The sequence below is a fragment of the Monodelphis domestica genome, chromosome 6, assembly GCF_027887165.1.
Source record: "Monodelphis domestica isolate mMonDom1 chromosome 6, mMonDom1.pri, whole genome shotgun sequence".
Classification (NCBI taxonomy): domain Eukaryota; kingdom Metazoa; phylum Chordata; class Mammalia; order Didelphimorphia; family Didelphidae; genus Monodelphis; species Monodelphis domestica.
In genome coordinates this window covers 257,591,812-257,609,767 of record NC_077232.1, presented here as the reverse complement: position 1 = coordinate 257,609,767, position 17,956 = coordinate 257,591,812, and the positions used below count along the sequence as shown (strand labels likewise).

The 17,956-nt window shown below is 35.6% G+C and overlaps 1 long non-coding RNA gene across 4 annotated transcripts in view; it reads right to left on the bottom strand.

The window, feature by feature from the left end:
* The window catches only part of LOC103106196 (uncharacterized), a 129,239-nt gene that overhangs the window by 108,298 nt on the left and 2,985 nt on the right, over positions 1-17,956 (bottom strand). The gene's annotated exons all lie outside the window — the stretch shown is intronic.

Genomic DNA, 17,956 nt, shown 5'->3' with positions numbered 1-17,956 from the left:
TCATTCTCAGCAATACAGTAATCCAAGATTATACCAAAAACAATTAATAATGCTATCCTCCTCCAAAGAAGGCACTAAATGGAGTTGAAGTACAAATTCAAGCTGATTTAAAGTTTTATTTTTCCCTTAGGGTTTTTTTTGGGGGGGTCTGTGTTTCATTTCACAACAATACTAATATGGATATACATTTTTCATGCCTGCTCTTGTATAAAAATAACAATTTTTGGCCATCTTGGGAAGGGAGAAAGAGAGAGAAATGAGAACTCAAAAATTTTAAAAGAGAATGTTAAAAATTGCTTTTATATGTAATTGGAAAAAATAAAGCATTAAGAATAGAAAAATAAATGCTCATTCACTTACTCATATTTGTGATATGTTGCTTAAACTTTTAAAAATGTTTTCTTTTTTAATTGTGAATTTCACTTGTTTTCACATTCTTCTCTTTTCCCACAAAGCATCCCTGTCTTAACAGCAGAAAGAAACAAGAGTCCAATGTATCATTGCACTGATGCAGTGAAGCATTTCTTCCACTCTTGTTTTAATTATGTCAGCACTAGCTGGGTCAGTGAACTTTCTAGGACAGCAAGTCAGAAATTAAAAGGGCAGAAGCCCTTGGTGAGATTAGACACGTCAGCTCCTTGCGACTCAGTTCCCTTTCTGCTTCCATAGTACATCGAATTTAAACTAGAAAAGGACTTTGGAAAACATCAAAGGATACTTACCCATTTTTGTCCTAGGGATCCCTGTAACTAGGCTCATGAGTCTTATGGATTACTTCTCAGACTCATATTTAAGTTCATAAAATAAAACACACAGGATGAAAAAGGAAACCAATTATATTGAAGTGTAGTTATAAAAATATTTTTAAAATTCATGCATCCTAAGATCCAGACATAAATCTCTTATTTTAAATATGAAGGGATTGAGGGTCAAAGAAGTTAAACTATACATCCAATATAACTGAGGTAGAAAGTTAGCAAAGCTTCCTATCCCAGAATACCAAATCCATTATTTGTATAATGATGCCATGTTGCTTCTTCCCAATTTATATCTTCCTAGAAGTGACACTTTTCAAATGCTTGCTCTTTGATCCAGCCATAGCACTGCTGGGTTTGTACCTCAAAGAGATAATAAGAAAAAATACTTGCACAAAAATATTTATAACCATGATATTAAAAAAAGTCCCTTGATTCAGGGATGATTGAAGAAATTGTGGTTTCTGATGGTGATGGGATACTATTGTGCCGAAAGGAATGATGAACTGAAGGAATTCCATGTGAACTGGAATGACCTCCAGGAACTGATGCAGAGTGAGAGGAGCAGAACCAGGAGAACATTGTACACAGAGATGGATACACTGTGGTACAATTGAATGTAATGGACTTCTCTACTAGCAGCACTGCACTGACCCAGCACAATTCTGAGCAACTGAAGAGAAAGAAAGTTATCCACATCCAGAGAAAGAACTGTGGGAGCAGAAATGCAGAAGAAAAACATTGGATTGATCACGTGGTTTGATAGGGATATGATTATGGTTTTGATGTTAAAAGATCACACTATTGCAAATATAAATGAGATGGAAATAGGTTTTGAATGATGATACATGTAAAACCCAGTGGAATTGCAGGAGGGGGGAGGGAAGAGGGGAGGGAGAGAACATGATTCATGTAACATTGGAAGAATATTCTTAATTAATTAATTAATTAAAAAAGAAAGAAATGACACTTTCAAAAAAATGTTTTTCCTCCCTCAGAATCATATTGAATCCAGTCTTATAATATCACTCTAAAATTAAAAACTTTGCTAATTGTGCTAATTTAGTTACTAATTTTATAAATCAAGAAAAAGTGATTTGTTGGTGAATAACCATTCATCTACCCAGTTAGATCAAAACCATATATAGTTGTGGTGGATGAAAAAAAAATATTTATTTTGGTGATAAGCCTTTGAATTCAGCTAGGTTGAAATTTGTTGTATTACAAACATGCCACACATTACCAAATCTCCCTCAAAACTTTTCCAGCTAAGACAGGTCCTTCCACCAATTATGTCCTGCTGCCATGGCTAGTGAATCCTTAAGGCCACTTCTGGGCCACAATAAGCTATTAAAGCAGGGAGATTCATGAATGATAAAATGTTAATAATGATGAAGATTCTAAATGCTCAATTAATGTTCTAGGGGTTCCCAACCCATAGTGGATAGAGAATTTATTATGGAATCATGAAGTCAAATTCAAATCTGGCTTCATGCAGTAGCTTTATGGTCTATGAATAATTTTCTAAAAATATTTCATTTTTATTTCAATAAAATGTTTGTCCATTGTAATCCTGTGTATTTTAATTTATATTTAATTCATATATATTTATATATATTTAAATTACATTTAAAATATTAGTTTGAGAAGTTCACCCAAGGCCCTTCAACAGACTAAGAGGTTATAGAAAAAGATTAGGAACTTCTGATTTAGGCCCAGTCATTTTAATAGTCATACCTATTTCAAAATATTTCACGAGTCAGTCACGATTTAGTGTCTATGTATAGCATATTTTACAAAACATCAGGACAACTTTTCCCTCATACTTATCTCTTCCAATTTTCATTCATTTTAGTTTGAGGTCACATTATTCACTATTGAAAGGATTGTATATGAGATTAATGGAAAATTTTAATATTTGTGAAATAATGAGTGTATGCTCAGTCTAGAAGAGGGGATAAGAAAGAGCAGAGACTATCAGCTTCCTAGTCCTGCATATAAATTTCTGAGTGATATTGGCAAACCAATTACGTAATACGAGTCAGTTTTCTTCTCTGAAAAGGCAGAGTGGTATGTTGGATAAAGGGTTAACTCTGGAGTCAGAAAAACTTGTTTTTTGGTCCCACTTCTGACACTGAGTGATCCTAGATATCATTTAGTTTTGCATTGCTAACTCAGTAAGACCATACAAGTTGCAGGGCTGATTCCAACCTTCATTGGTAGAGGTACATTCCTTGCTAGAAATTCTTTATACCAATTGAACACAGACTTCTCCACCAAATTTCATATTTTAAATGATACTAGTCTACCAAAAAACAGGTGGTGCAATGGACAGAGGGAAAAAAATCATAAAAAATAAGTTCAAATCTGGCCTCAGACATTTACTAGCTTCATGGTTCAGGGCAAGTCAGGTTATCTCTATTTGCCAGTTTCCTCATCATTCCTATAAAATGGGGGTAACAATAACAACTAACTCCCATGCCCAGACACTATAAAAACTTGTTTCCTGGCTTGTTACCTTCCTACCTTTACATGAAATGAAGTAGGATGCTATGCTTCATCTGGATGAGAAGGCTATCTATTATGAATCAGGGGAGATGTAGTAAATAAGGCAGCCTTCTTCCATTTCATTTAGGAATTCAAGTTTGGGTTTCTATGTATACTGGAGACAGGCTCATAATAGAAGAGGCCCCAAAGGTTGCATTCTGTCAAATCAGCTTTAGACTACTGAAGTGATTAAAAACTCCAGATCAGACTTTTAAGTCATTCTCTCATTTACACCCTCTTTCCTAACTGCTCTCTTTGGTCACTCAATCTCATTTAATTCTCCTACATGAAATAACCCATTTTCATGTAGTGTCAACAGCCTGAAAAGGGTCCAAACTCTGGCCTCATCTGGATCACATTTACATGCTGGGCAGCTTGACCCTATATGATGGGAATCAGATTCTTCTCATATGCTTTGGCTCAATACACCTTTACCTCTAAGCAGAATTTAGGGGAAAACCTCTACAACAAAGTTTAACTTTGGCTCATGTCTAGCATTTTCCCTAAAGAAATTAATATCGTTCTTTCTATTAAAGTTCTTCGTGTGCAAAGTAGTCCTGGTATCAGACAACTATTCATTTCCTCCCTCACAAAATAAATGATTAAAACATTAAGGGCTCGTAAGTATACAATAACAAATTCTTAAAACTTAAAATATTAACTTAAAAGTCATTATATTCTCTTGGGCAACAGAGATGTCAAGGAAGCTTGTGGGACTGCTGAGCAGCACCTCATCTATATTTTCTCTAAGACACCCACTAAAGGTTCATATTTCCCAGCTAGCCTCCCCTGTATATATCCATTCAGGTAGTTGCAGAAGGGAAATTTGAATAGGATACAATTGCTACACAGAAGAAACCAAAGGATAAGATCATTTGTAGGAATTTGTCCTGCTTCTCAAAGAAGTCATGAGGGCATATGACCAAAAGAGCTTATGATAAAGCACTAAAGTTGTAACAGAAACGATACAAGTAGCTGTAAAGAAAATTTAGTCTCAGAAGGGTGTTTACAACCATGTCAATTGAAGCTGTGGATAATAGCTTCAAATTAATATATATCATTACAACAATGAGTGGTTTGGAGCTCAACAAAGTTATGCAGATGAAAAAATGCAGAAAGGTCCAAGTAACACATCAAAACTAGAAGAAATAAAAAGAATAAGTGGGGTGTATACTACAGAGTTATATATTAACAAACTGAGAACACAAAAGAAATAGAGGAATGCCTTAAAATGTAAAATGCCCAAATTTCAGAAGACCACATAGAGATCTTACATAACTGAATTTCAGAAAAAAGAAATAGTTGTGGTTGTAAAGAAACTTCCAAAAAAGGTGGGGGGATTGGGAAGAACCTCTTGAGCTTTATGGGTTCATAGGAGAATTCTATTAAATTCTATTAAAATTTTAAATTAATAATAATAAATTTAAATTAATTCTATTAAACTTTTAAAGAATTGTTAGTACTCATAGTTCACAAATTATTTTTTTTTCAAAAATTAAGAAAAATTCCTAAATTGTAAGAGATCTTTTGTGAGACAAATATACTCCTAACACCTAAACAAAGAAATGAGAAAAAAAGTGATTGGTGATTATTGACTTAAATTTAAAAAAAAAAACTATTAAACTAAAACAATTTAGCTAAGATATCATTCCCTATTAGCAAGTAGGATTTATATCAGAGATGCAATAATGGTTCAACAATAGTAAAACCATACAAGAGGTAAAATGAATAATTTGGCTATATTAAATTTAAGAGATTGTACAAACAAAAGCAATGTAACTAAGAATAGAAGGGAAACAACAAACTATGAAAAAAAAATTTAAACACATTTCTATGATAAAGGTCTTAGTTCCTAAATGTATAAGGAACTAAATCAAACTTATGATGTCATTCTCCATTTGAAAAATGGTAAAAGGATATGAATAGCCACTTTTCAGATGAAGAATTCAAAACTATCAATAATCATATTAAAAAGTTATAAAACACTCTTGATTAGAGAAATGTAAATTAAAATAATGCTGAGGTACCACATCACGTCTATCAGAGTGGTCAATATTTTTTTTTTTTTTGGAGGATTTTCCTGAAATTCTTTTTTTTTCTTTCTTTTTTTTTAAATATATTTTATTTGATCATTTCCAAGCATTATTCGTTAAAGACATAGATCATTTTCTTTTCCTCCCCCCCACCCCCCATAGCCGACGCGTAAGTCCACTGGGCATTAGATGTTTTCCTGATTTGAACCCATTGCTTTGTTGATAGTATTTGCATTAGAGTGTTCATTTAAAGTCTATCCTCTGTCATGTCCCCTCAACCTCTGTATTCAGGCAGTTGCTTTTTCTCGGTGTTTCCACTCCCATAGTTTATCCTTTGCTTATGAATGGTGTTTTTTTTTCTCCTGGATCCCTGAAAGTTGTTCAGGGACATTACACCGCCCCTAATGGAGAAGTCCATTACGTTCGATTATACCACAGTGTATTAGTCTCTGTGTACAATGTTCTCCTGGTTCTGCTCCTCTCGCTCTGCATCACTTCCTGGAGGTTGTTCCAGTCTCCATGGAACTTCTCCACTTTATTATTCCTTTTAGCACAATAGTATTCCATCACCAACATATACCACAGTTTGTTCAGCCATTCCCCAATTGATGGGCATCCCCTCGTTTTCCAGTTTTGGGCCACCACAAAGAGCGCAGCTATGAATATTTTTGTACAAGTCTTTGTGTCCATTATCTCTTTGGGGTACAGACCCAGCAGTGCTATGGCTGGGTCAAAGGGTAGATATTCTTTTGTCGCCCTTTGGGCATAGTTCCAAATTGCCCTCCAGAATGGTTGGATCAGTTCACAACTCCACCAGCAATGAATTAATGTCCCTACTTTGCCACATCCCCTCCAGCATTCATTACTTTCCTTTGCTGTTATGTTAGCCAATCTGCTAGGTGTGAGGTGATACCTCAGAGTTGTTTTGATTTGCATCTCTCTGATTATAAGAGATGTAGAACACTTCTTCATGTGCTTGTTAATAGTTTTGATTTCTTTATCTGAGAACTGCCTATCCATTTCCCTTGCCCATTTATCAATTGGAGAATGGCTTGATTTTTTGTACAATTGATTTAGCTCATTATAAATATGAGTAATTAAACCTTTGTCAGAGGTTTCTATGAAGATTTTTTCCCAATTTGTTGTTTCCCTTCTGATTTTAGTTATATTGGTTTTGTTTGTACAAAAGCTTTTTAGTTTGATGTAGTCAAAATTATTTATTTTACATTTTGTGATTCTTTCTATATCTTGCTTGGTTTTAAAGCCTTTCCCCTCCCAAAGGTCTGACATGTATACTATTCTGTGTTTACCCAATTTACTTATGGTTTCCTTCTTTATGTTTAAGTCACTCACCCATTTTGAATTTATCTTGGTGTAGGGTGTGAGGTGTTGATCTATTCCTAGTCTCTCCCACACTGTCTTCCAATTTTCCCAGCAGTTTTTATCGAATAGTGGATTTTTGTCCCAAAAGCTGGGATCTTTGGGTTTATCGTATACTGTCTTGCTGAGGTCGTTTTCCCCCAGTCTATTCCACTGATCTTCCTTTCTGTTTCTTAGCCAGTACCAAATTGTTTTGATGACTGCTGCTTTGTAATATAGTTTGAGGTCTGGGACTGCACAGAGTGGTCAATATTACAGTAAAGGAAACTGATAAATGTTGGAGGAGGTATAGCAAAATTGGGACACTAATGCATTGCAGGTGGAGTTGTAAGCTGATCCAACCATTCTGGAGGGCAATTTGGAATTATGCCCAAAGGAATACCCTTTAATACAGTAATATTACTACTAGGTTTAGATTCCAAAGAAATAAAAAGATGGGACAGGATCTGCATATACAAAAACATATTTATAGTTGCTTCTTTTATGGTGTCAAAGAATTGGAAACTAAAGGAATGTTCATCAACTGGGGAATGGTTGAACAAATTGTGATATATGATGGATGGAATATGATTTTACCATATTTTATTGTCTGTTCTTTACTGCAGCCTTGAAAGTGGGTTCTAATTAGTATCTAGAAGATGTGAGCTGTGAAAATCTTTGCAGACCTTTTCCTTACTTCATTTTCTTCCCCATGAACCCATACTAATAGACAATCCAGGTGGTTACAAGAAGATTGGTGGATTGAGATGTTACTTCAGCACTAAGACAATACTGTGCTACTGCGCAGAGAGATCTGGACAATAATAGCTAGAGTTAAAAAATGGAATGAATGAATGAATGGAATGAATAGATGGGTAGATAGATAGTTAAGTGAATAGATCAACAGATGGATAGATAAATAGATAGCTAGAAAGATAAACTGATAGACAGACAGGCAGACAGACAATCAGGCAGACAGACATAGATAAAGATGTGTGTTGGTAGTGGAGAATGAATCTAGCTAGTGTCAGTTCTTTCCTTACCTACTGGCACAACTTTGGGCAAATCACTTAGCTTTTCTGAGACTTACTTTATTATTTCTACCAGCCAGTGTTACATTAATATTATTCAAGGTCCTCTGAGCTTTAAAACTCTATTCTATTCAAAATGCAAGAGTAAAATAGTAATAGAATAGCACAAAGCAATTTACACATGGTATGTTGTTTTAATCTCACAACAACTTTCTAAAATAAGTATTATTAATATCCCCACTTTATAGGTGAGGTATCTGGGATTGGGAGAGATTAGGTAATTCTCCTAGGGTTACTCAACTAGTGATTAATTTAGGATTTGAATTTGTCTTCTTTATTCTAAGTGCAGCTTTCTATTCATTTTGTTACCTAGTCACCAAATAATATCTACCATTTATATATTCTTCAAAGCTGGCACAGTGTTTTAAATATATTAACTTATTTGGTTTGAGCCTCACAACAACCCTATAAGGTAGATGCTATTATTATTCCCATTTTATAAGTAAGGAAACTGAGAATGAAAAATTAAGTGGGTGACTTGTCTAGCATCACAGAGCTAGTACTTGATGCAAAATGTAAACTCATTTTCTTGACTCATGCTGGACTTGATAAATTGCAGCACCTAAGAGCCGTGAGTAGAATTTGATTGAAACAGAAGAGTAAAGGAGTTGGAAGAAGATTCATTAAAGTGCATCTGGATATAAGGCATATCAAAGGAGGAACTAGAATGGAGAAAGATGATGGTTATGGGTTGATGTCTGACTGTCTCTCCTAAAGGATTATTGATTTGCTTTCCTGACAATTTCAACCTTCAAAACAAAGAGGGGCAATTAAATTCTGGATATTATTATCATTAATACCAAGGAACTAGTTTCTGGAATCAAGACAATGGGAGCCTTGAAGGGAGGTGGAATAACCACTCCCTCCAAGAATACATGATAGAGGATAAAAAAAACAAACTGATCATATTATTTGAGTCTAGTACAATGCATTCACATACTGTCTACTAAAATTATCCAAGAGAGTTCTACCCAAGAGAGATAGGAGACAGTTAAGAATGAAATTCTGATGACATGAACGGAAACAAAATCAACGAGAAGGGAAAAAAATGGATTTTTCTGAATATATTAGTGTGAATGTAAGAAAGGGTCATGTCAAACTAACCTCACATCCTATGAAGATTTCTAAATTAGCAGAAGAGACAAATACAGAGAATATAGTAAACCAGAGTTTAGCAAAGTTTAGAATTAGGTATCTCATAGAAATTTTGTAAAGAAGATGGAAAGACTGGATTAGATAATGCAATCAGATGAGATAAGAACTGGATGGACTGACAATTTTTCAGAGCAATTGTTAATGGCTCAGTATCAACAGAGGCAAGAGGTCTTCACTAGACCATATCAAGGATCTATGCCAATCTTTGCACTTTTATTATTTTTATACAGTCCAATGTGCATTTATTTATTTGTTTGTTTATTTATTTGTTGGTTACAGTGATCATATTATTTCCCTCCCTCCCCTCCACCTACCCTTTGTGTAGCCAACTCCTAATTTCATTGGGAATTACATGCATTCTTGATCAGAACCTATTTCCATGTTGTTGTTTACACTAGGATGTTCATTTAGAGTCTACATCCCCAACCACATCCCTTCAACCTATGTGTTCAAGCAGTTGTTTTTCTTCAGTGTTTTTACTCCCATAGTGTTTCCTCTGAATGTGGATAGTGGTTTTTCTCATGGATTCCTCCAAGTTGTTCAGGGTCAATGCATTGCCACTAATGGAGAAGTCCATTATATTCGATTGTACCACAGTGTATCAGTCTCTGGGTATAATGTTTTCCTGGTTCTGCTCCTCTCACTCTCACTCTGAATCAATTCCTGGAGGTTGTTTCAGTCCCCACAGAATTATTCCACTTTATTATTCCTTTAAGCACAATAGTATTCCATCACCAACATATACCACAATTTGTTCAGCCATTCTCCAATTGAAGGGCATTCCCTCATTTTCCAATTTTTGGCCACCACAAAGAGTGCAGCTATGAATATTCTTGTATGAGTCTTTTTCCTTATAATCTCTTTGGGGTACAAACCCAGCAGTGCTATAGACGGATCAAAGGGCAGACAGTCTTTTATCGCCCTTTGGGCATAGTTCCAAATTGCCCTCCAGAATGGTTGGATCAATTCACAACTCCACCAGCAATGCATTAATGTCCCTACTTTGCCACATCCCCTCCAGCATTCATTTCTTTCCTTTGCTGTCATGTTGAACAATCTGCTAGGTGTGAAGTGATACCTCAGAGTTGTTTTGATTTGCATCTCTCTGATTATAAGAGATTTAGAACACTTTCATGTGCTTATTAATAGTTTGATTTCTTTGACTGAAAATTGCCTATTCATGTCCCTTTCCCATTTATCAATTGGGGAATGGCTTGATTTTTTTGTACAATTGATTTAGCTCTTCATAAATTTGAGTAATTAGACCTTTGTCAGAGGTTTTTCTTATGAAGATTATTTCCCAATTTGTTGCTTCTCTTCTAATTTTGGATGCAATAGTTTTGATTGTACGAAAACTTTAATTTGATGTAATCAAAAGTACTGATTTTACATTTTGTGAATTTTTCTAGCTCTTGCTTGGTTTTAAAGTATTTCCTTTCCCAAAGATCTGACAAGAATAATATTCTGTGTTTTTCTAATTTGCTCATAGTTTCCTTCTTTATATTCAGGTTATTCACCCATTCTGACTTTATCTTGGTGTAGGGTATGAGATGTTGATCCAAACCTATTCTCTCCCATACTGTCTTCCAGTTTTCTCAGCATTTATTTTTTTTTATCAAATAATGGGTTTATAGACTGTCTTGCTGAGGTCATTTGCCCCTAGTCTATTCAACTGATCTTCCTTTCTGTCTCAGTCAGTATCAAATTGTTTTGATAACCACTGCTTTATAGTATAGTTTGAGATCTGGGACTGCAAGTCCTCCTTCCTTTGCATTTTTTTTTCATGATTTCCCTGGATATCCATGATCTTTTGTTCTTCCAGATGAACTTTGTTATTTTTTTTCTAATTCAGTAAAAAAGTTTTTTGGTAGTTCAATGGGTATCATATTAAACAAGCAAATTAATTTGGGCAGGATTGTCATTTTTATTATGTTAGCTTGTCCTACCCATGTACTATTAATATTTTTCCAATTATTTAGATGTTTAATTGTGTAGAGAGTGTTTTGTCGTTGTGTTCATATAGTTTCTATGTTTTTCTTCGCAGATAGATTCCCAAGTATTTTATATTGTCTACAGTGATTTTAAGTGGAACTTCTCATTCTAACTGTTCGTACTGAGATGCATTGGGAATATATAGAAATATTGATGATTTATGTGGGTTTATGTTGTAACCTGAAACATTGCAAAAGTTGTTGATTATTTCGACTGTTTGGTTGATTCTCTAGGATTCTTTAGGTAGACCATTGTATCATCTGCAAAGAGTGATAGCTTGGTTTCCTTATTGTCAATTTTAATACCTTCAATTTCTTTTTCTTCTCTAATTGCTACTGCTAGTGTTTCTAGTACAATGTTAAATAATAGAGTTGATAATGGGCATCCTTGTTTCACTCCTGATCATACTGGGAAGGCTTCTAGTTCATCCCCATTGCGGTTGATATTTGCTGATGGTTTTAGATATATACTGTTTATTATTTTTAGGAAAAGCCCTTCTATTCCTATATTTTCTAGTGTTTTCAATAGGAATAGGTGTTGTATTTTATTAAAGGCTTTTTTCCTGAATCTATGGAGATAATCATGTGATTTTTGTCAATTTGCTTGTTAATATGGTCAATTATGTGGATGGTTTTCCTAATATTGAACTTTCCTTTTATTCGTGGTATGAATCCTACCTGGTCATAGTGAATAAGCCTTGTGATGACTTGCTGGAGTCTTTTTGCTAGTATCCTATTTAAGATTTTTGCATCTATATTCATTAGGGAGATTGATCTATAGTTTTCTTTCTTTGTTATTGACCTACCTGGTTTTGGGATCAGTACCATATTTGTGATGTAAAATGAATTTTGAAGAACTCCCTCTTTGCTTATTCTGTCAAATAGTTTGTATAATATTAGGATTAGTTGTTTTTTGAATGTTTGATAAAATTCATTTGTGAATCCATCAGGCCCTGGGGGACTTTTTCTTAGGGAGTTCTTTGATGGCTTGTTCAATTTCTTATTTCTGATATTCGGTTGTTTAGGTAATCTATTTCTTCCTCTGTTAGTCAAGGCAATTTATATTTTTGAAAGTATTCATGCATATCACCTAGATTGCCATATTTGTTGCCAAATAATTGGTCATAATAGTTTTTAATGATTGCCTTAATTTCCTCTTCATTTGAGGTGAGATTTCCCTATTCATCTTGGATACTGTCAATTTGGTTTTCTTCTTTCCTTTTTTAAATTAGATTGACAAGTACTTTGTCTATTTTATTTCTTTTTTCAAAGTACCAGCTTCTAGTCTTATTTATTAAGTCAATAGTTCTTTGAATTTCAATTTTATTAATTTCTCCTTTGATTTTTAGGATCTCTAATTTAGTCTTCATCTGAGGATATTTAATTTGTTCACTTTCTACTTTTTTAAATTTGAATTCCCAAAACCTCTGCCCTCCCTAATTTGTTAATATATGAATTCAAGGATATAAATGTCCCCATGAGTACTGCTTTGACTGCATCCCATAGGTTTTGAAAGAATGTCTCATCATTGTCATTTTCTTCAATGAAATTATTAATTGTTTCTATGATTTGTTCTTTGACTAACGTATTTTGGAGAATCGTATTGTTCAATTTCCAATTAATTTTTGATTTACCTCTCCATGTACCCTCACTAATTATTATTTTCATTGCATTATGATCTTAGAAGGTTGCATTTATTATTTCTGCTCTTTTGCACTTGTTTGCAATATTTATGCCCTAATATATTGTCAATTTTTGTGAATGTACTTGCTGTGAATTTGCTGCTAAAAAAAGGTGTATTCCATTTTGTCCCTATTTATTTTTCTCCACATATCTACTAACTCTAATTTTTCTAAGATTTCATTCACTTCTCTTATCTCTTTCTTATTCATTTTTTTGGTTTTATTTATCTAGTTTGGATAGAGGAAGGTTCAGTTCTCCAACTAGTATAGTATTTCTATCTATTATATCCTTGAGCTTCACTAGTTTTTCCTTTAGAAATTTGAATGCTATGCCATTTGGTGCATACATGTTGAGTACTGATATTTCCTCATTGTCTATACTGCCTTTAATCAGGATGTAATTACCTTCCCGATCTCTTTTAACTAGATTCATTTTTACTTTGGCTTAGTTAGATATCATAATTGTGACTCCTGCCTTTATTTCATCAGTTGATGCCCAATAAATTTGGCTCCATCCTCTTCCTTTCACCCTATGTGTATCTACCTTCCTCATGTGTGTTTCTTGTAGACAGCATATGTCAGGGTTTTGGATTCTAATCCACTCAGGTATTCACTTGTGTTTTATGGGTGAGTTCATTCCATTCACATTCAGAGTTATGATTACCAGCTGTGTATTTCCTAGAATTTTGATTTCTACTCCTAGTCCTGCCTTTTCTTCCTTCACAATTTCCTTCTACACCAATTTGTTTTTAATCAGCCCCCCTAGTTCTCACCCTTATTATACTTCCCTTTCTACCCCCCTCCCTTCTTATTTCTCCCCTTATTCTCTTTGCAGTCTTTTTTAAAACTACCCCCACCCTCTCCCTTCCTTGTACTGCTTCCCTCCCCACCAGTCAATTTGTTACCCTTTAATCCCCTATAGGGCATGAATGTATCCTCTCCTCCAATGGATTGGATTGTTCTTCCTTCTTTGAGTCAATTTCAATGCACATAAGAGTTGAGTATTTCCTATCTCCAACCACTTTACCCTTCTAGTCTTTTGATGTTTCCCCCCTCCCCCCATGAGGTTCTTTGTGACATGTAAATTTACCCTGTTTTTTTCTTTTCCCATTTCTTCTAGTATTATCCTCTTTTTTAGCTCTACTTGTATATATATTTAGACATATATATATATATTTGTGCAAAAATATATCTATATATGTATTTATGTCTTATTTCTTCCTATACAGTTTTTCACTGTTCCCTCTAAATGTAATTCTTCTAGCTGCCCAGGTGATAATAACAGTTTTTAAGAGTTACCAATGACCTCTTTCCTTATAGGGATACATAACATTTTAACTTATTGAGTCTCTTTTAAAAAAAGGGGTTTTTTTTTTGTTTTGTTTTGTTTTTCTTTTCCCCCTCTTTTTAAAATTAACTTTTGATGATTCTCTTGAGTTCTGTGCTTGGGCATCAAATTTTCTGTTCAGCTCTAGTCTTTTCTTTACAAATTCTTGGAATTCTTCTATTTTGTTGAATTGCCATACTTTCCCCTGTAAGAATATAGTCAGTTTTGCTGGGTAGTTGATTCTTGGTTGTAGACCTAGTTCACTTGCTTTCTGGAATATCATATTCCATGCCTTTCGGTCCTTCAGAGTGGATGCAGCCAGATCCTGTGTTATGCTCACTGTGGTTCCATGGTATCTGAATGACTTCTTCTTGGCAGCTTGTAATATTTTTGATTTGGTCTGATCATTCTTGAATTTGTCTATAACATTCCTGGGTATTGTCAGTTAGGGATTAAGTATAGGAGGTGATCTGTGGATTCTTTCAATCTCCACTTTTCCCTCTTGTTCTAGAATATGGGGGCAGTTTTCTTGAATAATTTCCTGTAGTATTGTGTCCAGGATTATTCTTTTGTCATGGTCTTCTGGTAGACTAATGATTCTTATATTGTCTCTCCTTGAACAATTTTCTAAATCTTCTGTTTTGTGAATGAGATGCTTTCATATTTTCTTCAATGTTTTCATTCTTTTAGTTTTGTTTTATAGTGTCCTGCTGCCTTGCGAGGTCACTTAATTCTAGTTGTTGTATTTTAGTACTTAAAGACTGGATTTCATCCCTGGATTTTTGGTCATCCTTCTCCTTCTGTTCTGATTTTCTTTGGAGTTCATCTTTCATCCTCTTTACCTCATCTCTCATCTCCTTTGCCTCATCTTTCAACTTCTTTGCCTCATCTTTCAACTTCTTTGCCTCATTTTCAAGTTGGTTGATTTTGGCTTTCAAGATACTATTTTCTGTTTCCAGATGACTTATCTTAGTTTTAAAGTTTTTTTTTTTTTTATCCAATTGCCTTCAGCCTCTCCTAATTGTGTTTCGAATTGTATTTTGAGTTCTTCCAAAGCCTGTATCCAATTCACTGGGTTTGCTGATTTATCATTTGATAATCCCTCCTCTGTTCTGTTTGCTCTTTGTTTGTTTCCTGTATAGAAGCTGTCTATTATAATTTCTTTCTTCTTTTTCTGTTGTTTGCTCATATATACTCCTTCTTTACTCCCCATAATTGTCTGTGTTCTTTCTCCTCTCATTTTTTTGGTTTTGGGATTTTCTGTCAGTCTCCCCTCTTGGAGCTTTGACTGAAGATCTCTCCAAGAAGTCTGTGGAGGAGTGGTGTTGGTGTTTGAGTTTCCCTGTCCTCTGGAGGCTTTAAATTGGATTAAAGTCCAGCAGTCTGTGGGGGAGGTATGTTGGAGCTTGGGGTTCCCTGACCTCTGAAGGCTTTTAATGGAATTAAGTTCAGCTGTGTTGGGCTGCATATGCTCTGAGGCCAAAACCTCCTGGAAGGCTTGAGCAATATGGAGGGTCTCTCCCTCTGTTACCAGGCTGCTAGCTCTGTGCTCCCTCTCCAGCTCCTTCCCCACCACCTGTGTTTGACGCTCTGGGCCTGGCACAGCCCTTCCCACAAGGTACACCCTCCAGATAAGTGCCTTTGCCTGCCCAGAGGTTCCTGCTGCCCCTGGAGGCTTATAGCTCTAGGTGGGGGGAGGGGTCTTGAGACTTTCCTGTTGCCTTCCCCTTAAACCCAAGTATTCTTGAATTCCAGCATTTGGGGGCATACCTTTTGGATTGAATCCAGCAGGAGGGTTCCTTGGCTCTGTCTTTTAGTTAGGTTTGATTTTTCAGTTCCCTAGGAGCTTTCAGTTTGTGATCGGTAAGGAAGGGTTTTCAGAGATCTAAACTTTTGCTGCTTTTGTGCCACCATATTGACTCCGCCTCTTCCACCTTTATGCTTTTAAATATTTTCATCAATGATTTGGATGAAGTCATAGATGGTCTAATCATCAGAATTTGCAGATAACTCAAAGCTGGAATACTGAGAGTCTTAACATGCTAAAGCATCATCTGGTATGATTTTTTAGAAATAAGCATTCTTATTTGATGAATAATTTTAATATCTTGCATTTAGGTTCAAAATATCAAACCCGCAAATACAAAATTGGGAGGCAAGGAAAGACAGGACCTAGTCTGAAAAAGATCCAGAGTTTTAGGTAAACTGCAAGTTCAATATAATTCAAAAGTGTATTTGGGTATGCCCAAAAGCTAATGTGATTTTGGACTTGAGGGGTGTGACTTTCAGGAATAAGGAGGTAGAAATATTATGCTTAGTTCTGGGCACCCTGACTTAAGCAGGATATGACTGAGCCAGAGCATGTTCATGAAGTATGTCTAAACATGCTCCAGAACAAAACAATCAGCATGTTAAAGGGCCTTGTGTTCATTACATATGAGAAGAAGCTGAAGGACCTGATTTCATTCAGTGAGAAGCTATTGGTATAGATTGCCTGGTGTGAGTTTTAGATTTATTCCACCCTGCTTAGTCTAGCAACCAGGAATGTATACACCCACCCCTACTTAAGGATTAAGTGTTTAGGAGAATGGACTCTAACAGACATGTGCTAGAAAGTGAGAAATAAGAAACAACTGACAGACCCCCTGGGCTGTCCTAAGTCAAGCTTAAGCTACCATTGGTGCATGTGAGACACAGGAAGTGATGTAAAAATGGTCTATATATTTCACATCACTTCCTCTCTACAGTCTGTGAAAGAGGAATTGGGAAAGCATGAAAAAGGAAGAAGCAGTGCCTGAGTGGTGACCTGTCAATCAAACCAAGGTTCCATTTGGAATGTTACTGGGAAACAGTTGAAGGCAAAAGTCAACTGTAGGTGGACTCTGGACCTTCTTATGCTGGTTGTCATATACCAGGGAATGAGGAGCTGATTTATCTCTTGGATTTGGATAATCTCTTTGATTTGCTCTGTTGGTGATAGTGACTGAAAGCCAGGCCTATCAATCATTTTCTTTCAATTTCCTCCAACCTAAAGTCAACCTATAGTATAAAGAGATCCCTAACCCTCTTACCTCCATTCTCCAACTTTTCCTGTCTTCCCCAAATAAACCCTAACTTAAGATAAAAGAAGATAAAGTATTTTCATTTGAGATACCACAAACTCACCCTGAGTGATTTAGTAGGAAGAAGAAGACAAGGGAGAGGGAAGCTGAAGAGGCTGAAAAGGGAGGCTGGGAGAGAAGATGAAATGGGAGGAAGGGAGACATAGAGGGAAGAGGGAAAGACTGAAGAAATAAGATAACTGCCTGATATTAGTTATCAATTAACAATCGAATGTACCCTTATTATTATTATTATCTATTATAGGCCTCTCTCACAGAGACATGGCTCTCACTCTCACTCTCACTTGCGGAGATGTTGGTCTCTGTCGGCAGTATGGGGAGTGCTGGGTGGTGTTTGATGCTTGCCTGTAAGGAACTGGAGAAGCTCCGTAGCGTGGGTTAGGTGAGGCATCTTCCCTGAGCTACCTGGGTGAGTAATTTAGTTTGATTCCTTTTTCCTTTATCTCCTAAAAGCACTATCCTCTTAGGAGGCCCCTCATCTCAGAGTAGACCTCGTGGCTGGAAGCTGAGCTAGTTTTAATCTTCTGAGAGCCCTCATGGCTGAGTTCTTTGAACTTCCCTTGGCTTAGGCTAGGCCAGGGAAATCTTATACCCTTTTCTCTCTCTCTTCTTCTTAATTCCTTTCCTCTATTGTAATTAAAACACCATAAAATTCCAAGACTGACTAGTATTTTTATTGTGATTTAATTAATCCCTGGCAACCACTAGTATAATATATTCAGTCAATAACTCCTAAATTTACCCCTAATACTGGCTTGGAGTTAGGAAGACTCTTTTTCCTGAATTCAAATTTAGCCTCAGATATTTCTTTGCTTTGTGACCCTGGGCAAGTCATTTCACTCTGCCTCAGTTTCCTCAATTATAAAATGAACTTGAGAAAGAAATGACAAACTA